Here is a 25134-nt window from a genome sequence, read left to right as displayed (position 1 = left end):
GGGTCTGTATGACATCTGCCCAGGATCTTCTAGCTTTCATAGTCTCTGGTGAAAAGTCTGCCATAATTGTGATAGGTCTGCCTTTATATGTTACTTGCCTTTTTTCCCTACTGCTTTTAAAATTCTTTCTTTGTTTAGTGCATTTAGTGTTTTGATTATTATGTGACAGGAGGAATTTCTTTTCTGGTCCAGTCTATTTGGAGTTCTGTAGGCTTCTTGTATGTTCATGGGCATCTCTTTCTTTAGGTTAGGGAAGTTTTCTTCTATAACTGGCCCATTACCTTGGGAGTCTTCACTCTTTTCTATACCTATTATCCTTACGTTTGGTCTTCTCATTGTGTCCTGGATTTCCTGGATGTTCTGGGCCAGAAGATTTTTGCTTTTTGCATTTTCTTTGACTGTTGTGTCAATGTTTTTTATGGTGTCTTCTGCCCCTGAGATTCCCTCTTCTATCTCTTGTATTCTGTTGGTGACACTTGCATCTATGATTCCTGATTTCTTTCCTAGGTTTTCTATCTCCAGGGCTATCTCTCTTTCTGATTTCTTTATTGTTTCTATTTCCATTTCTAGATTCTGGATGATTTTGCTCATTTCCTTCACCTGTTTGATTGTGTTTTCCTGTAGTTCTTTAAGGGATTTTTGTTTTTCCTCTTGAAGGGCTTCTAGCTCTTTACCTGTGTTCTCTTGTATTTCTTTGAGGGCACTATTCATGTCTTTCTTAAAATCCTGTATCATCATCATGAGAAGTGATTTTGTATCTGAATCTTGCTTTTCCGGTGTAATGGTGTGTCTAGGACTTCCTATGGTGGGAATATTGGGTTCTGATGATACCACGTAACCTTGGTTTGTGTTGCTTATATTTTTATGCTTGCCCCGAAACATCTGGTTACCTGCCCTTGATAAATCTGTCTGCAGCCTGTCCTTCCTGTGATCCTGGTTGTGTCAGAAATCCTCAGAGTCAAGCTGTGTCTGTGATCCTGTGATTCTGGAATCCTATGATTCTGGGATCCTGTGATCCTGGGCTTGTTAGAGTGCCCAGGAGTGGAGCTTCCTCTGGATGTTTTGGGACTGGCTGCAGAGTTTGCAACCAAGGTCTGCTCAGGGCACCAGCTGGCCCAGACAGACCGGAAGAGACCAGAAGCAACCAGAGCTACTGGGCTAGCAGAGTTCCTGTGTGCCTGGTCCTGCTAGTCTGTTACTCCCGGTGTTGGGAAAGATGTATCCTCCTCACCTCTAATCCTGGCATGTTAGAGCACCTGGGAGTGGAGCTTCCTCTGGTGTTGTGGAACTGGCTATGGAGCTTGTTCCTAAGGTCTGCACCAGCCGACCCAAACAGATTGGAAGGATCTTGAGCCACTGGGCTGGCAGTGTTTCTGTGTGCCTGGTCTTGCTGGTCCCAGCTTCTCCCCTGTTTTGACATGTTAAACAGACAGCTCAGCCATGTGGACCAGGTTTGAAATGTAACAGAAATCATGTCATTACAGATATTTTCAAAAAAATAAAATAAAATTTGAAAATAAATCTTTTCTTAAAAGAGTAGAAAGAGAAGAAAGGTTTTTAAAACCACTCCAAAGAATTTTATTCTCTCAAACAAAAAAGGCTTTTGCTTTGTTTTCAATTGAATTAAAAATAAAATTACAGACACAAAGAACAATATATCAGCTTTCCGTTCCAGAATGCATGCTTTTAGCATGATAGAAAGTATCATGAGCATGGAGCTATTCTAACTGAATTAAGCTTTAAACACTCTGCCAAGTGTGTGCTGTGTAGTCATGCAAACAGCGTTTGTAAAAGGTGGCGTTCATAGCTCAGTCTGAAGCTGCTGCTAAGGGGACTCTTCCACTCCTCTTTTCGCTCATAGTTTGTATAAATCAATCTCCTCTTGGGAATATTATTGGATTCCACACACATGTGGTTTTCATGTGACAAGCATTGGACAGTTATGCTAAAGTTCTAAAAATTGACACTTAACAAGTTTCCTGAGCAGAGACATGGACAAATGTCAAAGGGTGAGCCAATTAGACATCATTTTCTTGTTCCAGAGGTTTTCTCATAATCAGACAATACTGTCACAGAGGAGAAGCTAGGTCAGAGTGAGCCTCCAACCAGTAACTAAATAGATATACAGAAATCCTGTTATTTATTACCTGTACATTCAAGAACATAATACCTCTGAAATACTACTTTGAAATGAGGCCTCTGGTATTCATAAAAATAGTTATAATTACAACATTCAGTCAAGACTATCTTGCTTGACAATACCTGTAATCATGTTCCTTAAAAATACCATCGATGGTATAAGTTCATAATCAAATTATAGGTATCCTAGCAGGCACGATAAGAGTATGTGAGTACATATCATTGTATCTGTCACTTCTTTGTCATAATTAAAGGACTGTTTTATGGTATCACACTAACTATTGAACATTAAGATTGGTAAGTATCAGGATGTAATTAGAAAAAGCTGACTGAATATGTAAACGGGCAGGAATCTCTGTTCATACCCAGCCACCCTTTATGCCAGGACCCCTAAAGAGTGAATTTGCAACCATCCATCATATATTCAGATGCTATTAAGGCTGATGATTTATTTTGCATACATGAAATATTTATAGTTCTCAGTAAACTAAAACTCAGGCCAGTGACTTGAATTGATTGAGGTTCTAAGTCATATCTAACATAAAACTGAGAACATGTTTCATACTCATACTATCTTGTCAGGATGTAAACATCTAAAATATTATAGGATAAACCCTAACCGCTGATGCTGTCTGTGTTCTCCAACACTAGCACCCTCATCAAAGTCACTAAGCAACAAGAGCCTTTATGTCAATGTCAGGCAAAGGATGAGCATTGAGTTTGGAGTTCCTGGCTCCAGGCTTGAGCAGTATACATTGAGTTCAGAATGCCACCTTCCTGAGCCTCAACTTGTTTGAGAAGCACACAGCTTGTCTAATGGAATATTACAACAAAGAAATGTAAGAAAAATCATTGATATGTAACATATCAATGTGTCTTATTTTCTTTTTATCTCCCTTGAACAGAGCAAGAATATCAGCATTTGTAATATGATCTGTTTTATTTCAAGGTCTATATGGATCAGTCTGGGAAGTCTTAGTAGTTGTATGCCACATTTAATATAGAATGCTTTAATTTGGTAAGTTTTGGTCCCTCGTTCCCATGGGAAATCTACCTGACATTCCCAGAGCCAAAGCAGGTGTCCCTGAGGTAACCTCCATTTCCATCCTGACTTTCCTGTGGGCTTACTATCACAGAAGATTTGTTAGTTTAAACCAATATTTTCACCATCAGGCTATACTTTTTGAGGGTACAAGATTTCCACTCTCACATTCTCTGTCTATGTCTCTGTCTTGAGTCTTCCCTCTCACCTCTCTGTCTATCCTTTTCTTTCTTCATATTCTTTTTGAGTCACAATGTCACTGTTCAACGATGAATTTGCTACACAGCTCAGCCTGCCCTTTAACTTGTGGCAGTCCTCTTGCTTCAGCCTCCCCAGGGCTGGTTATTACAGAATTGTACTAGTCTGTGCACCATCACTACAGGTTCAATTTGCTTTATTCTCTGACATATCCTAAATTGTTGGTTTCTACTCATTGAGAGTTAGCAACCAAATAGTTGTAAAATGGCTTTTCACAGTAATTAAAAATATCAAGCCTCACATTTGTGAGTACTTTTAGTCTCAGGAGCATTACAGGAGGTAGACATTTGTGCAGACATACCGACGTACACTGTGCATATCTTTTCTGTCATTTTATAAGTATATACCTATATTTTAGTATGTTCTAGCACTTATAAGGTATTCAATTAATGATATTGAATCATTTAATATGTTAATAATGTTATCTTTTTCATTTAGTAGAACTCTGTCTACAATTAAAAGCATGAATATATTAAGATTGATTTCTGATGGTTACTTAATAGATATTGAAGTCCTCTGGAGAGGACATTTTTCAGATTTTCATCTTTTTCAGATTTTCCTTAACTTAGCTCATAAATCCTAAAATTACAACGGTATAAGATTTCTCACCTGCCAATGTATTTTAAAGCTAAGTTGGTTTAATTTATTTATTTATTATTAAATGTTGATACAAGAATAAATTCATACTTAACATTCATATTGTAAGGCAGATACTATTCTTGGCATCAAATCAACATGTCTACTTAAAGGCACTTATGTTAATGGTTTCTTTACACTCCTCTGTAAAAATACAAATGTTCTAACACATACCTTACCTGTTCAAAAGCCACTGCATAATTCTAAGTGGATTGTGTTCTAATGGTAAAAGAAAATAGGAATTTTAATAGGTATTAGAGTTCAGAATAATATTAAGACATTATATACAGAACATCCTTTGTGGGTTTGATAAACCCTATTTGTAAATCTGAATTTTGTTCAAATATCCCCAATGGCCAAGTTATCCTACTGCCATTTAGTTAAGCATGGAGTGTATAATAAGACTACTGTCCAGATTGGTTTTCACCTTGACCACTGATATTATATCTGGATACAAAACCCAGAACAATCTTCTGTATTTGAATATGAATATTGCATGTTGAAGCAACTCCATGTCAAGGCACTGGGGTTAAACTACATGACCTGAAGATCAGAGTCTGTCATCCCCAATAGCATGGGAAACTAAGAGTCTTTCCACTGAAGTGACTAAGGATCAACATAAAGTAGTATGGAGCATCAATGAAGTAATCTGTCAAAGTAAATTCATAAGAAATAAATGAAAATGGAGTTTCTGGGGAGTTCTGTGTTTGCTTTCTTTTGTATTCTTCTGGGGCTTTAAATAACAGCATCTCTTCAGTAGAACCTGTAACTCTACTATAATTTTAAATGGCTGCCTTCTCTTCATCTGGTTAAAAGTAGTCAGTTATCTTCTGTTAGGTAAGGGAGAAAGATTGCTCTAAAACCTTCAGGTTAAGTCTGTCTGAACCAAAGGAATTTAATTTAAGAAATCCAAACATCTAGCTTTGGAGAAAAGATCCAGGCTCCATTGAGAAAATAGTCTCTGACTATGTGTAAGTGGCCATGAAGTTTTTCTCAGTAATAGAGTTAAACATGCCTCCCAGTGACCTTTCATAGTCTTCTTTGATGGTACATGATATGTGGCTTATATTGTAAAAGAAATGACATGCATGCCAGTGACTGTGATCTGAAATGTATATTATCTGAAATGTATATTATAAAATCTTTTTTTTTGTCAATAACCATTCTCAAAGGTCTTAGGTAAAGCCAAATCCCTACATAATGTGTTGACATTAATTCCTGGCAGGTTTGCAATCCTCATTCTGACACTTTGACTCATTCAAAGAACGTCATCTGTAGGGACTACCTTCTTGAATGCAGCAGTGTCTTCCTCTCAAGGAGATAAGAGCAATTCAAATCCTAGTCTGCCCAGGAGCCAAAGACCTGCAATTTCCCTTTAAGGCAGTAGCAGTTCTCAACCTGCGGGTTGTGACCCTTTGGGTGTTGCATATCAGATAGTTACATTACAATTAATACAGCAGCAAAATTACAGTGATGAAGTAGAGCCAAAATAACATTATGGTTGGGGTCACAACATGAAGAACTGTACTAAGGGGTCACAGTATCAAGAAGGTCAAGAACACTGCTTTAAGGCATTGCGTCATTGGTGCTCTTGTGATCCCTGATGTTCGTATACTATGGGAAAACCCTTTTTATGGTACCAGGATATTTCCTTGACCACTCAATAGCTTCCAAATCCTGTGAATTTACATATATTCATAGGGTATACTATCCAATGTGGGTGAGGTTTACTACAGAATAAAAGGAGGCACTGTTGAAAGGTGAGGGTAGACACTGTCCAGTGGACCATTGTGCTGACCTACATATTATTGGAAGATTCAAACTACTTCTTAAAGATTCTGGAATGGACAGATTTCTCTGATGTATTTTCTTTCCAGGTTACTGATAGCTACATCTAGTTTCTTTAACAGAAAGCCCCCTATTAGAGAGTAATATTATGATATTTTGAACAGATCAGAATGCCACATCTTTTCACAGGATAAGAAATATAATTCAGATTCATTGTCTTGATCAGTAACCAGTAATTAAAATCTTGTAATTTCTGTTCCTGGTTTGTATTATCAATGAAACCTAAGATGAAAACATACATCTAGTTCTGCTGCTAAGTAATTTCTTGTTTATGATATTTATTGTCAGTGGTACTTTCCCCGCTGGTCTGGATCTCCAACCCAACTGCAACTGCCCTTTCTCATCATTAACATAGCACATGGAAGTGCTTGGCCCTCAGAAGTCTTAGTTTATAAACAGTTTCTTTTTGAGCTTTGGTAGAATGCCTACTGGCATTTGTTCACTATTGTGTCTAATTATGTGCTAGTTTACTGGCTTGTGTTGGATGTTCTTAGTTAACCTTCTTTTAGCTTTATTAGGTAGGAAGTCCACTAATTTGGCACAACCTTTACTTACTTGGCCTCATATCCTGGATTAAAAACTGTTTGTCTACAGCAAATGGATTTACTTATTTGCTAATAAATGCTCCTTTACTCTTCTAATTGAAGATTTCCATCTTTATTTAAAAGCCAATTTAAGAAAAATGGTTTACTTGGCTTCTTGGAATTGGAGTGTTAGTAAGAAATGGCCCCTGCTCATCTGATAAGTATTGCTGAGTTCTCAGCTTGTGTTAATGCCATGCTACAAGCACCCTGGGGGACAGGGAGCTATAGGAGTCTGCATCCCAGAAAGAGCTTTGGGGTCCCGACTTCAATTACTCTATTTGTGTGAAGTCAGGTCTATTTTCTCTGCAAAGGCAGGCTGATCAAAGTGACAGGTGGATCCATTAATTCTTCATACAACACAGGGTTTAATTTCACCGTACCCTTCATATTTTATATGTACCAAAGAAGGTCAAATAAATATTTTTCATAAACAGTGGCTCATGTTCCTTGATATACCTACTGATCACATTGAATCAACCATCATCTATGGCTTTGACCAATCCAGTTCACTCCATGAAACACCTCATGTGCAAGAATATAATTTTAAAAACTATCATTGTACACATGCCTTACAGAATTGTTGAACCTCTGTTGATCAAAAGTTCAGGTCCATGAGTTTTAAATCCTACAGTAAATTTTACGCAGTGCAAGGGAAGACAGAAATCATAATCATTGAGCATCAGAATGGACTTTTGTAGCTCACAGTTCACCTTACATAAAAGGTGGCACAAGTTCAATTATTTGCCAAAGAAAACTGTAACAGTTAAGTTACTGTTAAGTAAGAAGTTAACAGAGAACTTGGGACTTCATCTTCAAAAAATGGGACTTGATGCATGTTAAATTCTCTGAATGTTAATTTCTTCATTAATATCACAAAGGGGAGATTAAAATGACAGGACCCTAGTACTCTGTCTCACAAAACTGGGGAAGTATTCACATGTGCATATCAGATACAATGAATCTAAGGCAAGACTTATTAGCAGAAAATCTTATGATGTGATATATGTATGTATGTATGTATATGTATATATATTGTATATATATTACATTGATAGAGGAATTTTGAGTTGCTGAACTAAAGTATTAATTACAGTTGTTTGCAAATAATTTATGTGATCCTGAATAATGTACTGGACTATAAACTGCCTACTCAATGAAGAGGGAGAGAAGTGATCAAACCTGCCCTAACAGACATCTCTGTGTTGTATTATCATGGCACATTTAAGACAGAATGAAGTGGTTACATCAGCTGTTATTGATAGAACATTCCAGATAATCATCACCAGGTGTATTGACTTCAAAGTAACTTGATATTGCATTTCAATAGACTAAACAAGAGAAAAATATGTTCAAGGAAACAATGGAAAAATGGATCATCTTTCTTCCATGGGTTTTTTTCTGGAGAAGAAAAAGATAAATATAGTAGACAGTTGCTCATAGAAGTTTTTCTAATATAAAATTACAGTTGATAGGATAATCTTGAAATGTCATTCACAGTGTGGAAGTGAATAGCAAGACACTTCTAGCTGAGCTTGGTAACCAAGTATCCTCTAAGAATAACACTGGCTCAGGATTCTTACTGAATTAGTTGTCAGAAGTCTAAAGTTTTATAAATCTGGACAAATACTGTATAATTCACAGTCAGTTCTGAGGCAAAGCATGAAGTCTTGTCTCTTTAGCTCAGGCTAGACTTCAAAATGTCTACATGAGAACCTAAACTCTGATGGGCTTTCATTTCTATACATGTTCATAACTGAAGGAATTAGTGACTATGAAGCCAGATGTTTCTCTGATCACTGTTCCAACAGGCACTGTGAGTCTGAAGCCTCTAGCAGCTGTGTTAAGCTCATGATTCATCCAGAATCACAAAGAACTGCCATTCTCTTTCTACAGCCATTGAAGGACATGCCAATGGCAGCTGTTGCCATAAGAACACAGTAAAACATGCAATGTAATTATAAACAGAAAATGGCTGATTGACCACTGGAGCACAAATGGATTTCAGCTCTAACTGCACTCTAGTGGGCGATGAATGGAAAGCACTGGCTGGTTAAAGGTCACATAGCGGCTACTATGTGGGAAAACATGGGTGGATGAGATGGCTCAGTGGGCATAGACACTTGCTGGCAAGACTGACACTCTAAATTTGATTCCTGGGACTCATGTGGTATAAGGATAGAATTGACTTCGACGAATTGTCATCTGCCCTGTACACATGGCACATTCACCATCTTTACCTCAAAAAACCCACACAAATAAATAAATAAATAAATAAATAAATAAATAAATAATCAATCAAACAAACAAAATACATGCAGTAAGTGAGAAACTCAAAGAAGGGCTAAAGACATATGCATGAGTCATTCCACTCCACAATCACTATGGGACACAGGCTTAAGTCTGAATATCCTGGTAGATTTTTAAGACACTGAACATGAATCTCTGAAACTGAGACTCAAGAATCTTCACTTACAAATGCTTCTGAGGATTATTTCTGCAATCACACAGTTGGCAGCACCAGAACACTGACTGCAGCTGCCCACACATCCTTAAACATGAAATATGAAATGGCTATGGTGGGTGGAAGTAATGCTCATTTCTTTTCCTTACAGTTTGAATGTCTAAGGCAGCTTAATCTGACATAAAGCCTCAGAGTGAGCTCCTGCTAAGCTTCAGAAATAAAATCTACCAAATATCAAAAATTCTGAGTTTGGTTTTGGATAAAATGAAAACTCAAGCTGAGTGTTCCAGTACCTACCTTCAATTCTGGTACTTGGGACACAGAGGACAGAGAAAGGTATACTATAGGATAACCTAGGATACGTAGTGAGAACCTGTCCAAAAACAAATAAATAAATAAAACTAATAATAGATGCTAATAGCTTAAGATGCTACAAGTAAAACAATAAACTCTCAAATGCATCTTGAATATCAGCATAATAAATTATACTAGTAAATGAAAAAAGAAAACTCTACTAACATAATAAGTAAGGAAATTGCTCCAGAGATCCTTTTTTGTGTATAGGTTCTGGCAGAAAATCTGCACCGTTACCACTCCTTTCCCTTTATTGCCTAATGTCCAACTCTACTGGGGTAGAAAGCTAAGAAATAGAATGTTCAATAGCTCAGAGTTTAAACTGTGTGGTAAAATCTGTCGTCAACACAAAGTACTGTGTGCACGCTCTGCTGAGTAAACACCCGTGACATTCATCAAGACTCTGAGAAAGTATTGCCCTTCTCCAGCAGGAGGATGTTCCCTTGACATCTAGTCTGCAAGGTTCAAGATTCTGGGACACACACACACACACACACACACACACACAAAGATTCTGGGACACCTCCTATATGCTATTCCTGTGTTTATACAACTAAAACTGATCTGACTGAGCATGTCATTGTTGCAGACACTTGGAAACCCTGGTATGAAAGAACCAAAGTCAAAGCAGATACACAGTGTGTCTGTGAGAATATTTCAGAAAGACTTTAAGTAAATACACAAATATATGCAAAACAAAATGTTACAAAAGTTGCTTTGAAGAACAAAAGAAGAGTTACCGTTGGAACTCTTTCATCTGATAAAAACAAGAAGGTCTCAGCAGAGGACAAGGATGCAAATTTGTAATGACTCATACCCCTTCTACCACTCACTAAATATAACAGCCTCAAATGTGAATATCTTCAGTTCCCCTTGTCTCTAAGTAACATGCGCACATGTGAAGGTATCCCACAGCCTGCTTTTGAAAGGATGTGCTCATCTATGATGGCAACCACTGTCCTGTTTTAGCCATGCAAGTTAATGTGACAAAGTAGGCTAAGTCTCTTATAAGCAAAACAAAACAAAACCAAAAGCCAAAGAAAAAAAAAATAAAATAAAAAAGCATCCATTTGTCACAGTCTTGGATGTCAAGAATTTCATAATACAGCCACTGGCAGAGCTGAGGCCAGGTGAAGACTTGCTCTACAGTCCATAGGAGGAGACTTCCAGTTGGGTTCCACATATGTGAGACAAGATGAGCCAGGAAGGCTCTTGTAGAAGGCATTAATCTCCCCTGAAGCATTTGCCTTAGGGACTTGAATACTCACATATAACCACATGTCAAGATTTCTACATAAGCATTCTAAAAGTTTACATATATTCATTAGGACTTTAAACTCTCCTGGCACTGCTGCCTACACCAGCTACAGCCTAATGAGGATTAAACCTGCTATCAGATCTTGTGGCATAACTACCCCTCAGGTGTGCTATGGACTGAGTTGTGATTATTAACTGGAGAACGTCATAGCTTTGGGCCTACTAACATTCACTTACAGAGGAGATGAGGGCTCATGAGGTCCTACTCCTTCCTAAGTATACACAGGTAACTAATGATCACTGAGAAATTCAATACAATTTCTCACCCATGTTCCTGTGAGTAACTCCAATTAGACTCATTGGTTCACTAAGCTACATTTGGGTGAAATACTGTCTGTCTTTGGTTTGTCAGTGTGTCCTCTCCAGGAGGAATGGATGTGCATACATCTTCCCAGGAAAATTTAACACAATGAGCCTTAGAAGAATGAAGTCAGCCAACTGGAGGCAGTGTGTTGGAAAATTTCCACACGTTAAAACAAAGGGAGTTCCCCATGTTTAAACAAGTCTGTCCCACACCAGGTCCTACAAGAACACAAGGCACTGAGAAGGTGGGGTTCAGGGACTTTTATCCTACTCAGCTATGGTCATTTACTGCCATGTACACTCATTTCTACTTGTACCTCCTTCTTGCTCACTTCTGCTCTCGTACATAGCCATGGGCTGCTGAACCCGAGGCATGAGGTCAGTGCCATTATGGAGTGATCAGGTGTGGTCTACTGGCCTAATAAACTTCCCTCTCCCCAACTGAAAAAAATGGCTTAGTGCCTCAGTTTCCCAGAAATTTCCGCAATGCTAGAGACTGAGAGAGTTTTTTTTTGTTTTTGTTTTTCTGATGACATTGACGTGAAACATATATTTAAAGGAGGCACATGTCAAAGTGCCTGGGATTTAGTGGACCAATCATCACTAAACCCACTAAGCCCAGGGAAATCTGGAAAATTTTGCTGAGGACTATGGAAGGAGATCTTGCTTTTCCCACATAGAAATTGCTCATTTACCTTCTATAAGACTCCATTGGTCTGGGGAAAGGAGTCCAAGGAAGGGCAGCCAAATCCCAGAACTGCTCAGGTCTTAGACAGTCAACTAAGGAGAATGCCCATTTATTGTTAATTATCTCAGTATAGCTGGACCCTTATGGTCCTGAGTAAAACTACAATGGAACCCTAAAAGGGCTACATTAGAACCGTTATTTGAAATGGCACAGGGAATAGCAATGCTTTGACTGTTCCCTAGTCTGTCATCATTTTCAGATAGCTCACAGCTACAGCAAGTGTCTTTGACACTGTGACCTTACCAGACCATCTCTGTACTTACTTCCCCTGTATCTCAGGATAAAGAAAGGATTGTCCATAGTCTGAACTGGAAAACTTCTGATTTGGAAACTATATCTTATGCCCACTGTGATCAGCCTCTTGGTGATTTAATTGAAAGAAAATTGATAAGGAAGGTAAAAAGAAACTACTTACTTTACAAAGTGCAAACACATCTCTCACAGTGAAGATGTATAGCTGATGGTGCTTTGAAGCTCTGTAGAGATGAGAAGAGGAAGAAAGGCTAGAGTATAAATCTTGTGGGCCAGATGATATCCTAGTGTCTGAAAAGCTGACCAGCAATCTTGTTACGCTCAGCATTAATAGTGCCACAAAACCATAAGAAATAATGAGTGTCCAGAGTTAGACAAATCAGGTGTTTTCAGGTTGCTTATAGAAATTATTTCCAAAATTATTTGGTAATCTAATTCTAAACACACTCTAGATTTCATTTTTGGGAGGATAAAGGTAATTATAAGGGTGACTGTGCTATCTGAAGCTTAAAGAGTGAGAAGAAGCTAAGTAATCATGTGTTAACACAGAGAAACTCAGGCTTTGTACTCAATACCTGCTTTGTGTCCTGTTCCTACCTAAGCATAAATGTCAGAGGGCTAGCTAGCTACAGTCTGCCTGAGAGGAACATGATATGGGGGTTAGTCTTTCAAGTGTAATCATGTATTTCCATTGGTTCATATGCATGTCTGAACAAACAAACATATACACACTCATATATGCATACAAATAGCTATATATACATATACACTCTGATTTATATATAGACAATATATATGCTCATACATACATGCATTCACATATACATGTAGATATATGTATATATATATACTCATTTGTACCTATAGATATACACAAAAGATATAAACACAGGCATATCAAAGATGTTATTTCTATAACATGCACAGTGAGATATGAAAATGATATGAAGCAATGTTTCAATAATTTCACCAGAGACTTAGAAACAATTCAGAAGTGATCTCCTTATGCATGTGATCCCTGCAGCCCCATTTTATATCTAATCATCTTAGCTATTCTTTTTAAGTAGCAGCTTTATTAAACAAATAAGTATGAGAAAAGTCTTATAAGAGTCACTTATGTGGGGTTTATTAACAGGTTATCAGTCACCATGCTTTCAAATCTCTATTACTTATCCTAATTTGGGCAAGGAACTGAAGACAAGATCATTTTCAGATGTGATACTTACTCCCAGTAGTCATTCAGCAAATAATGTAGAATAAGAAATTAAATAAAAATAAAAAACTGTGGGCTTAACTGAGTGTGTGTCATTTCAAGACAAACATGCAAGAAGTGGTTAATTCACTAAGTACTACAATAAGTATCCTGCCTATGTGCTCAATGTGTAAGAACTGAAATTCTACACACACACATACATACATATGTAACCCTCCTGCTTGACCCTGCCTGCCTCTCATAACCACACCTCTCTGCCCACCTCCTGCTATTTGCCATGCCTCATTCCTGGTTCCAGTTACATCGGAAGAACCACTTCCAGAGACCGAATAAGGAGCTGCTGATTGGGCTGGCCTGCTGATGAACTTGGGGGAGGGGTTTTGCCTCACCTATTCTACCTGTTGGCTTATAACAAAGAGTTTCATTAAATGGAAGATGACTGGGTGATCACATCTCCTGTTGTCTAATTTTTAAGGTGCCTTCCATGTGGGTAAGATATAATTATGGCTAGCCAATTTCCCCCTGACTCCATATTCCAGAAAACCTTTTCCTATGGTTGCCACTGGCCAGCAACATACATATATTCATATTTCTGCATATATAAACACACTATATATAATTAGAGGAATATATTATATGTTTATATTATAATTTATTATGTATGTATGAATATGTGTAACTCTGTGTATATATGTATAATATATGTAATTGTATATAATATATATTTATATATAATATATAATTGTACATAATATATATCCATATATATTATTCATGTATATGTGTGTGTGTGAATGTGTGTGTGTGTGTGTGTGTGTGTGTAGATGTACCCTTTAATCTCAGACTAGGAAGATACAGAGGATTCTTTGTGAGTTCAAGTTCAACTTGTTCTACATGGTGAATTCTAGGGTAGCTACATTTACATAGTAAGTCACTGTCTCAGATGATGATGATGATGATAGTGATGATGGCTGCAATGATGACAATGAAGATTTCCCCACTATAGAATGCTAAAATTGGGCTTGAAGAGAAGAATCAGAAACTAGAATTATTTGCTGCTCTTGCTTATGACTCAAGTTGGGTCCCCAGCAACCATGTGGACACTCATAGCCTTCTCTAACTCTAGTTGCAGAAGATCCAATGCCCTCTTCTGGCCTCTGAGGAGACTTAACATATGTGGCAAACACACATATATACCTGAATCAAAAAGAAATCATTTTTTTTAAAGAAATAACACCCTCATGATTAAAATACTGATGTAGGTTATATGGTTTAAATAGAAAAGATATTCATGAAGGATCAGGAATTGAAATTAATGATTGTATACATTCACATTCCACTTTACCTGTAAGCACATAGTTATACCTGGAGGTAGAAACATCTAGAGAGTATTCATTTCTGAAACACATAATTTATGTAGTTCTTACATATTCACACTTCTTGTAATTTGTTTTACTAGAATATAACCAAGACTTTCGTGTATGCATGCTAAGCAACTTCTCTAACACAAAAGCATGCCCAGCTCCAAACACTTTCAAATGTTCATACAAGATGAATGAGTTAAGGTGCAGAACTGTAAGATGTTTGTATCTAACTGAGTGCACACTGCATTAATCGTATGCACCATTAATGGTATGTATTTCATTAACGTTATACACCATAATGACAAGAGAAACTTTTTGTTCTGTGACTGGCACCTTGCTCAGACTTCATACCACAGGCCACAGTCCAAGAAGCATGGGATAGCACCTGGAGCTAAGGGGAAGAAACAGAAACAGAGCTACCAGGTGATTCCACCAACTCCATGTGAAGTAAGCAGGCAAAAGAGAATTCTGACTCCTTATGTGCCATCTCCTCAGTGTCACATTGAGAAAAGCATAGTACTGCAAAAGTCACCTAAGTGTGTGGACCTGCCATCTCTTCATTTGTCTCTGTAAAGTTATTAACTATGTAAAAATAAATTTTAAATTTTTCTGTTGTTCCTTACAACAGTGATTTCAAATTTTATGTAAATTACATAACAATAGTAAAGTTATTAAGTGACATACTCAGAGTCAAACAGTACTGAAGCCATGTTCCATCCCCAACACTGATCACTCACAGAGTCTATTTTACAGTGAGAGTAGCATGGTTCATACCAATTCATGAAAATACCCAAGAGAATTTACTAACTGCTATCTCCTGGTTGTGCACGGAATGTTTTGTAGGATGATAATTTGAGCACCAGTCACCTGGTCTCCTTTTTTTTACCCACAGTACACTAATAGAGAGTTGTCATTACTTGGACAGTATACAGTATGCCGTGAAGATGATCAGCTACTGCTGCTGAGATTCAGCTGTGAGTAAATTGAACCAGACAGAAGGCAAGGGTGAATTTTGAACGAATGGCCAAGCAGTCACAGGCCTGAAGCCAACTTCTTTCCATATTGCCTGCAGTCCCTTCATCTGCATTCTGCCTAACAGTCCTAGCATTTGTATACTGCTTGAGATCCTCTTCATTTTTACACTACCTGCTAAGCCCTTCTTCTGCATATTGCCTGGCCAATTGCTGAGCTATAGCAAGATGACCTGGGAACAAAGAAAACAAAGGCCATGAGGTGAAAAACACCTATGTCTAACCAGAAAATATCAATTTACATTCAAGAATGTAACCTTGTTTTGACCCAATAATAGAGTGGCAATTCTTCTTGTAGAGATGTATACTTAGGAACCATTACCAACCATTAATACATAACCATCTCCATAATTTTGTACATTGAAATTTCATAACAGGAAGCAACCTTTAGCTCCTCCTAACAGCTTCCTATCAGGTGAAAGAATGGAAAGAATCCCAATCAATACTTAGCGGGCAGACCTTGGTATAAATCTAAGGAGGATTTCAGCCCTGGTTTCATTAGAATTCTGTGTACATGCATTCTACATATTAAACTCTAAAAAGGTAAAATAAACAAATATTGTACATTTTGTGTAAGAAAATATACATACAGCCCAAATCCACCATCAGCCTCAAAATAGATGTTTTTATATGAGAGGATGCTGAAATCTGAGGAGAACTAATGGCAGCATTCACGTCGACCTCAGATGGGCAGGCAAGGGAAGGAATCTGGCTTCCTCACATCTCACAGAATGTATATTTGGTGTAAGTCACAGTCTCCCATGTACTGAGATGCCTCTGGAGTTTGTCTGGGTGAGTTTTCTTAGTAGAACAGGTGCCCCAGCCAGTAGGTAAAATACATTGGCTTAAATTTGCCACAAGTTTCCTGACAGGGTAGAGCTAACCAAGTCAAAGAATGAAACAATTCAAAAGTGAGACTGTGTTCTTACCCTTGTCACTCCTCTCATCTGAGTTGTGATTTATATGGTTATCTGGAATGTTCTAATGTACTCAACTCAAAAATCCTGAATGCATCAATTTTATGTCATTGCTAAAAATCTGCTACACTTTCTTTTTCTTAAAAGAATCAGTCATTCATTAATAATATTTAGAAGGAAATGCAAATAAAATTTATAGTCATTCCATTCTAGTGAACTAAACTGTCTGAAGGTCATTTAATTGGGAGCCAGTCAAATGATTTATCACGTTTTATATATAAAGCTTGCTCATCTCTGACCTGAGTGATTGCTCCAATTCTATATTGAAATTTCACACAAGTGATCATATTAGGAGTTTAGACCTCTTGGAAATGATCAGGTCCTTATAAAACAAACTCAGAGAGCTAGAAAGGCCATTTAGTCATGTGAAGACACACATGGAAGATGGCATGTGCAATAAGGCAGGCAGATGGCAGGCACCAGATCTCCAGAGCCAGAGGAACACAATACAATTGCTGATGTGCGTTTATAGCTATTACAGCAATTTAAATGGACTGTCATAATCTTATCTGTGTCTACAACTGTACAATAACCAATGTGCCATCTCTAGAGCACTATACAAATTGAGTGAAAGAGATATCTATACCTATATATATAGCTACACATCATAGTCATTATTCTCCACAATTCTGTGACAAACATGTGGGACCGTGAAAGGCAGCCTGTTTTCTGATTGAGCTAGGTTTAAACCCTGGAGACCCAGAAGATAATTCTGCAAGGGATGGAAGGCTGTTTGCCATGCTCCCAGACACTAGGCTCCTGACTTGAGGCTCTATAATTCTATGGCCATCAGTCATGTAGGGCAACACCCCAAGTCCCTGGTATTCTGTCTGGACTCATCCCCCACAGTTACCTGGCAATAGCCAGGTATGCTCCTCCCCTCAGGCCCGGCCCACTTTAAAAGGAGCCGTTTGCCCCCTCCTCCCTCTCTTACTCTCTTACTCCTGCTTCCTGCTTGCTTCTCTCTTGCCCTCTTGCTTCCCCTCTCTCCACATTCCCTTCTCCCCTCTCTCCATGTGGTCATGTCCAGCCTCTACTTCTCTACTTCGTTCTCTTTCTGCCTTTCTCTACCTCTACTCCATCACAATAAATGCCTAAAAGCCATGGACTGCCTTTTCTCATGGAGATCCTTCGTGCTTGAGCAGTAGAGCAGGTCCTCCCCTAAAGGGTTGCTGGAGGCCTCCCTGCATTCCCAGCCACGGTTTCCATCACACCAAGCTGCCTGCTCAAGCCAGCCAAGGACTCTCTCCCTTCCCCTTCCCTTCCCTCCCCTCCCCTCCCCGCAGGACCCAGCTGGAGCTCTCCTTGCCCCTTTCCCTTCAGCCCAGGGCTAGAGCCCGCCCACCCACACTCTGTTCTTAGCTTTTCTGTAACGTCCAGAGGTGTCTGCAGTGTCCAAAAGGTAAACCTGCTGTGCCTGGCCTCAGCCTGGGGACATCAATCCAACGTCAGCAGGTTCCACAGGGACCTCAGACTGTGCCTCCCCACCCCCCCGGAGCAGGGTCCTGTGGCTTCTCATAGCCTGCCACCACCTCAGTCAAACTTCCAGCTTCCTGTCTCTCCCAGTGGCCCAAGTCCTGGGTCAGACACAGGAACCCCACTTTTAACCCACAAAACTGAAGAAAGGGTTTATTTGGGTTTGCTGTTCAGAGGGGCAGACCATTGTGCTTACAGAGGCACTTTGGAACCACAGTCAGGAAGCAGAAAATAATGAATGGTATTGTTCGGATCACTTTCTCCTCTATTTTGTCCAAAACCTTACTCCGTAGAATGGTGCCAAACACATTTAAGGTGTGTCTTCCCATCTCAGTTAACCTACTGTGTGAAAAAGTGTGAAACAAACACACCAAGGGTTCAAGAGTTAGGATGGTACAGGTCGATCTGGACACACCAAGGCTACCAGATGTAGGATGGTACAGACAGAACCAGGCACAACAAGGCCGCAGAACCTAGGCTGGTACATATAGAACCAACTTACAAGAGGTTCAGACTCCAGCAGATTCTAACACCGGCCAGACTCGGCAGAGCTGGGGTACTTCGCTGGCTAACTTCAGTAATTCCTGGAAAGCATCTCAGAGCAGCAGAGGAAACACTCAACTTCTCAACTCTTCAGGAACAGAGCTGTTTCACACACATAGTGCACTGGGAAAAATAAGTCCTGGTCAGAATGCTGAGTGGCAATTAAAAATATCTACTATTAGTAGATTTAGTCAAATAAACAATAACCACAACAAAAATGTTTTAGTGCAAATCATTAGGTAACTTAGAGAATTACAGAGTAGAGTAGAGAACCTGGGGAAGAAAAGTGGGTGAAATCAATGAGCACCACAACTTCTAAACCAGAGGCAAATACTGTGCTTTTGGATGCTTCTTTGCCTGGCATAGCATGCGGATATGATGCCTTGTAAGCACACTGGGCAGACTCTGGTCAAAGAGTGTCTCTGCAGATTACTAACAAAAACCTTCTAGAATCTGTGAGGTAGATAAAGGTGCTTGAGCGTGGTCGGATGCATCAGTCCAGCTAAGAGATAGGAAGATGTTACAGCAGAAGTGCATGCTTCTTTCTTTACCCTTTCTTAGAGAAAGAGGCCTCTAAATCAAAGGTCACTGTGCTTTGTGGACAAAAGCTAGTCTCATTAAAACCTGTACACTCTTGATCTTCAACCCCAAACTTTTACCCAACAAGCTCGGGGTGTACCCAGGACTTTTAGCTCACTTTGGGAAGCAGAAACCCTTTGCAGGAGACACTGTCCCGTATCCTCATTGCAATGGTCCCTGGGGCAGGGTTTCTGGTGTTCCCAGGCTGATAAAGAAATCCAGGACTGAAGACTCCCCAACAGCACAGGGAGGGACCAAAACAAGAGCAACAGCTACCAAGCAAAGGCTGCAGGGAGAAATTCTAAGGAGAGGGCAAACTACTCCTTGGTGTTGGGACATCCTGGAGGGTGAATGGGATCGAGACATACCTTTGCAGGAAGTGAGTGTGGAGTTGAGATCTAGGTTTATGCGGCTGATCTTGATGATGCCATACAGCATTCTGGCTTCCTCTGCACCAGGATGGGTGGTTGCACCGACCTGCTTGTTGTAAAGAGGCATCTAACACAGGAAACAGGGCAACCCCTCCCAAACCCAATGTATAGGTCAGAAAGGGACAAGTAATTAAAATAGCAATGTAAGGAGCTTCTACTAGAACAAGGGAGCATGGGTCTTCTGCTAGGATTTCACAGTGCTAGGATAGGAAGCAATTTAGGTAATATGAACTCTAAAGAAAGTGAAGCTAAAAATTAAATTCCCCTATAGCTCTCTCATACTAAAGGCAAGAAAAGTGGCCTTGGTTCCTGTCCCCAGCTCTAGTCTCTACTACCTCACCCAGCTGCTCAGCATGTGAACCCTCACTATACCAGGTTTCTCCTCTCAGAATGTGAATCCCAAGATGGTGGAGACTTGGTTGGTTGACATTCTCCTTTGCAGATTGACAGCTTTAGAGACCACTCAACTACTCAAATTAAATCATGACTAGGCAATTTTACTCCTGTTCAGAAGGGTGTGTAGCCACCCCAACATAAAGCAAGCTACCCAGCTGAAACGGCATTCATTTTTAACTTGTAAAGCAAAAGGGAGCTTGGCTGCTCGTTGATTGAGGTTTAACCTTAGCATCTATACTCAAATGGCTTTTAAGAGGAAGGGAGGCCTTAAATGTTTGTTGTCTAGACAGTGAAATGGCTCAGCACATGCACAGGGTATTAATGAAGAAGGGAAGAAATTTGGGGGTTGGCAGGTGTGTGTGTGTGTGTGTGTGTGTGTGTGTGTGTGTGTAATCAGGCACACCTGCCTGTAGGATCCTTTGACTGGGAAAATCAGGGCTACTGTGATTGGTGGAGGGTTACCTAGAGGAGCAGGGGCAGCCAAAATAACTATCACTGAAATTGCATCCCAGCATGGCCCAGACTCTCAAAAGCTGCAACCATAGAGATCTTCGGATGGCTGCAGGCAGCTGAACGATTCCAATCATTCCCTTTGTGCAGTTCTGCTGGGTAGGGTCCTCTGCAGATGTTGCCTTCTTCTCCCTCCCCAGCAGTCGTTCGCTGCTTCTGCAAACTGAGGAGGGGCTTTGTGAGTCCTGCTTGTTTCAACTTTCCAGGACTGCTGGTTTGCCAGCTTCCTGGTCACAGAGCCTCCCTCCTCTGGCCAGGACAGAGGTTGCATCTGGAAAGACAGTGCCACCTGAATGCCCATGGAGAACTGACATTCTATCTGTGCTGGGGCTTGATTTTTACTTCCCTTGTGACTTTTGGATGTCTTCCTTTGAAGGTTGCCTATTCAGATTTTTTGTGCCCATTTTAAATTGTATTGTTTTCTTGCTTGTGGGTTGCTTTAGCTCCTTGTGTTCTCTAGATAACAATTTTATCTATACAAATGTTCTCCCATCCTGCAGGTGGTTTCGCTTTATTCGGTGTTTCCATTTCATAACCTTCCAGTTTATTTTTTTTTTCTATTTATCTGTTTTGTTATTGTTTGCTTGGTTGCTTTGGGGGTATCTTTCTCTATTGACTTCTTGCTTCCCTGGAACTCACGTGGTAGGTAAGGCTGGCCTTGAACTCATAGAGACTCTCTGGTCTTTGCCACTTAAAGGTGCACACCACCAAAAAACAAACAAACAAACAAACAAACAAAACAAAACCAAAAATAAAAAAAACCCAGTACACTCTATCTTTAATGCCTCACTCTTAGGTAACCAAATGTTACTGTTCCCATACAGTAGATAGAGTGATCCAGCTTCACATGAACAGTAAATTAATAACATTATCTCTAATACCTGTTCAGACAACACTGGTATGCATAGCATGGTTAGTGTGACCTTATCATCAGAATGTCCCATCATAATGTGATCCTGTATGTCAGTCAGACTGTACATTGTGGATACAGAACTTCCTCCTATGTTTATTTACGGTACAAAAAGACAGTTAAATAAAACAAAAGAAATATGCTACATTGCTATTTTATTTTGGAAGAATCCTAGAAAATAAAATACAATTTAAACACGTGAAGTGGTCAATTACTCTGTTTAAGATGACATCATTCACTAAATGAGGAAATAAGTAATATCCCAGTAAATAGCTCAGGAAATGGAAAACACCACTCACCATATGGGACCTACAGTGTTATTAAAAATTGGGAAGGAAAATGACAATGATCAAAATAGAATTTAATATGAAGTGACACTCATATTTCAGGAAACATGGTAACTTTTACCCAATGCATAAATAAAAGGAATACACATAATTGGGTAGTGAGTAAGGAGGCTGTGGGATAAGGAGCTTTGTATACTTCTATAAAGGCAAGTTCCTTCTGCACTGCAATCCTGCCCGGAGAGAGCTTGTCTCCCAGGAATGCTGACGCACCTAAGAGCACAGGTGAGACCATTACTACTGCCCCAATACCTGGCCCAAGGATAACCTTTGAAATATAAATAAATATAATAACCAATGAAAACTTTTAAAAATTCATATATATAAATATGTGTCATATATATATACATACACATATATATTCACATTTTGTGTGTTTGTGTTTATGTGTGTGTATACATAATGGCCTAGTTTCATTTTGTTGCAATCATAAAATCTACTTTGGAGAGGAAAGGGTTCACTCAGCTTACCCTTTCAGGTTATGGTCCTCCGGATCACAGGCTGCCTTGGAGGAAAGTCATGGCTTACCCTCCCAGGTAACAGTCCTCCACGGAGGAAAGCCAGGGAATGAGGAACTCAAGTGGGAACTTGAAACACAGAGCAAGAGATGCTTGTCAGCTAACGGTACCCCATCTTTAGCTTTCTTAGAAAGCTAATTGATATCTTTATAAGGAATGGTAACTTCCACAGTGGGATGAATCTTCCTCAAATCATTAATTTTTCGACAACAACAAAAACAACAATAACAAACCAAAGACATGCCCATCATCCAATCTGGTCTGGCCGATCCTGCAGTTGAAACTCCTTTGTCAGGCTACTCTGGGCTACATCAGGTTAACATAACAGGCCTTAAAATGTTGCTATTCTTTGACACAAAATCACCCCTTCTGATTATTTATTCTAGGCAATAGAGCCAGGAATAAAACACTGAACTGCCTCTGGAGCATCATTTATAGTAGTGTAACACCAAATGTAAAATAGATTTTCAAATATTAAAACAATGGCCAGAAATGCACTTTATAGTGATCTCTGTTTATAACATATTCTTGTGGTGATGGATCATGTTATCACATGCATCTAATTTTACAGTAATTATAAACAACCACACTGCTTATGATGTTTCCTTTATTTCTGTTTCTGTTCTTGTGAAACTAGAATGTCTTCAAAGTACATCATTCTGACTTAGTTATGTTCTTATCACCAGTGAGTAGCCCTCCCTCACTTTCAGTTGAGATCAATAGGTGGTTGCAGAATAAAATAAATGAATGTCTAAGTCAGGGGATAAATAGGTGCATTTCTTCTTTAGAAAATTATTTTCCTAGCATGATCTCTATGACTATTACTTTATACATTATATGACACAGGATGCTTCAATAAAAGACAATTGATCAATATTATGGAGAACTGCACTCTAAAGCCCTGTTTGAAATTCCCTGCTTCATGTGAAGAGAAAGCAGATTCATTTCTTTTCTAGTTCATTCAGTAGGTATAACACTGTATACAATGAGTCCCCTATAAGTCACAGCCTAGACTGGATATTTTAAAGATTTTGTAATATATGTGAGCAGATTACATCCAAAGTCCTTGAACTATGTAAATCTCTCTCTCTCTCTCCCTCTCTCTCTATCTCTCCCTCTCCCTCCCCCTCCCCCTCCCCGTCTCCCTCTCCCTCTCCCCTTCTCTCTCTTACACACACACACATACACACACATACATACACACTGCAACAAACCACAATTTATGGACAATTATCTGTTTTACATTTCTATATAGCAAGTTCTAAAGGGTACCTGCAGAAGATGTCAGAAAAAATAATTTTCACCCAGGCTATTCCTGAACATTGAGAAAAATATATAACCACATGTGCGTTTGTGTGTAGTGTGCACATGCATTTGCATGTGTACCTGTGTGTGTGCACTTGTGTGTATGTGTGTAGATGTGAATGTGTGTAACTCTAGTTACTAGATGTTGTTGTGAGCCAATAATTGTTGGTGCTGTAAAGGTACCTACAGTCTATTCTCTGCATGAGCAACACACATAATTGGCCACTGAAAACTTGTTCAAGACAGTGCTTTCAGATTTAAAAGAATGTTAAATATTGTCCTTTAACATACACCATGACTGATTTACAATTGTGCGACCTTGCAATAAGGTAGAACATACCTATACCCCCAAGTTAGGATTATCTTGTCCTGTGTGTGTTTTTAAGAACATACAATGCCTTGGATACATATGCCTAAATCAACAACATTCCTTAAAATTTTAACTGTTCCCAGTATTTAAAAAAAAAAAAAACTAAAACATTCTTACATGGGCTTTGTTGAACATATTGACTTGCAATGTTCGTCATTCCTGAAATGTATTATGCATATTGAGTTTGTTCCAAGGTTGTTAAAAGATAAGTACAGGAAAATTTCAGACGGCAAAACATGTTCACATATCTATGATTCCCATCAGATGCGTGCACTCTAGAAAATTCTCATATTGTAGGATATGTATTGCCTGAGTTGAGACTGTACATTACTCTAAATGAAGGCAACAGTTATTCCTGTGAAGAAAGGCTCATCTGTATCATCAAAGGCTGCAGATATCATCTTTAATATTCCATTAGCCCATGCCCAAAACTACAGTATTCCACTTAAACCCTACTGTATACTTACCCATAAATGGCAACCATAACGATTATAAATAATATTTTCTCCTACATTCTTTGTGAGACTCAAAGCACTCATAATCTTTTATCACATTTCATAGCTTTTAGCAGATACTCTTTGAAATTTACCTGGAGAATGTTACAAGAACCTATGTGCTATCATAAACATTGGGTTTCAAGTGGATTGAGCCACTAGACACCAAGACAGGATTAATCATTCTCACTGGAAGAAATGTATTTTCTAGAGACATCACCATTTGAGAAAATAGGTTGAGTAAAGAAAATCATTCCACTAATGTAAATAAATGCTGCCCAATTCGTGGGCCAGAATAGAACAGAAAACTGAGGACAACTTAATTCTCTCTCTTGAACTAGAACTTCTGTTCTTCCTATTGTGTGGCATCAGCCATTCATTCTCAAGAAATCATCCCAGCAGTCAAATCCATATCACATAGCCCTTTGTCTTCAGCGTAAATTATACTAATATTGTATATGGTTTTCTGTTTGCCATCAACAGAGTGAGGAATGCCTCTGATCAACAATCACCTGAGTTTTTTTTTCATGTTAAACGTATTGAACATATTTGTCTATCGAAAATATGTCTATCTTTATCTGTCCACCTATGCATTCACCATCAACCATTTAACATCTATCTATCTAGCTAGCTATCTAGCTATCTAGCTATCTATCTATTTATCTGTTGGGAACCATGAGAGCCCTGAGATAAACATCCTGCCCCAGATAATTGAGAACCCTGAGATTAAC

General features: G+C 39.0%; 1 long non-coding RNA gene across 1 annotated transcript in view; it reads right to left on the bottom strand.

Annotated features, from left to right (window-relative positions):
• Positions 1–1262: 1262 nt before the first annotated feature.
• The window catches only part of LOC116073353, a 51282-nt gene continuing 27410 nt past the window's right edge, over positions 1263–25134 (bottom strand). The window contains exons 3-8 of the long non-coding RNA XR_004111775.1: positions 22187–22303; positions 20415–20625; positions 19494–19602; positions 18506–18669; positions 12106–12166; positions 1263–1408 (exon numbers count right to left, since the gene is read on the bottom strand). This is a non-coding gene — a long non-coding RNA (uncharacterized LOC116073353). The remainder of the gene's footprint in view (positions 1409–12105; positions 12167–18505; positions 18670–19493; positions 19603–20414; positions 20626–22186; positions 22304–25134) is intronic.

This window comes from Mastomys coucha, unplaced genomic scaffold, assembly GCF_008632895.1.
Source record: "Mastomys coucha isolate ucsf_1 unplaced genomic scaffold, UCSF_Mcou_1 pScaffold23, whole genome shotgun sequence".
In the NCBI taxonomy this organism is placed as follows: domain Eukaryota; kingdom Metazoa; phylum Chordata; class Mammalia; order Rodentia; family Muridae; genus Mastomys; species Mastomys coucha.
This window is presented reverse-complemented; position numbering and strand designations above follow the sequence as displayed.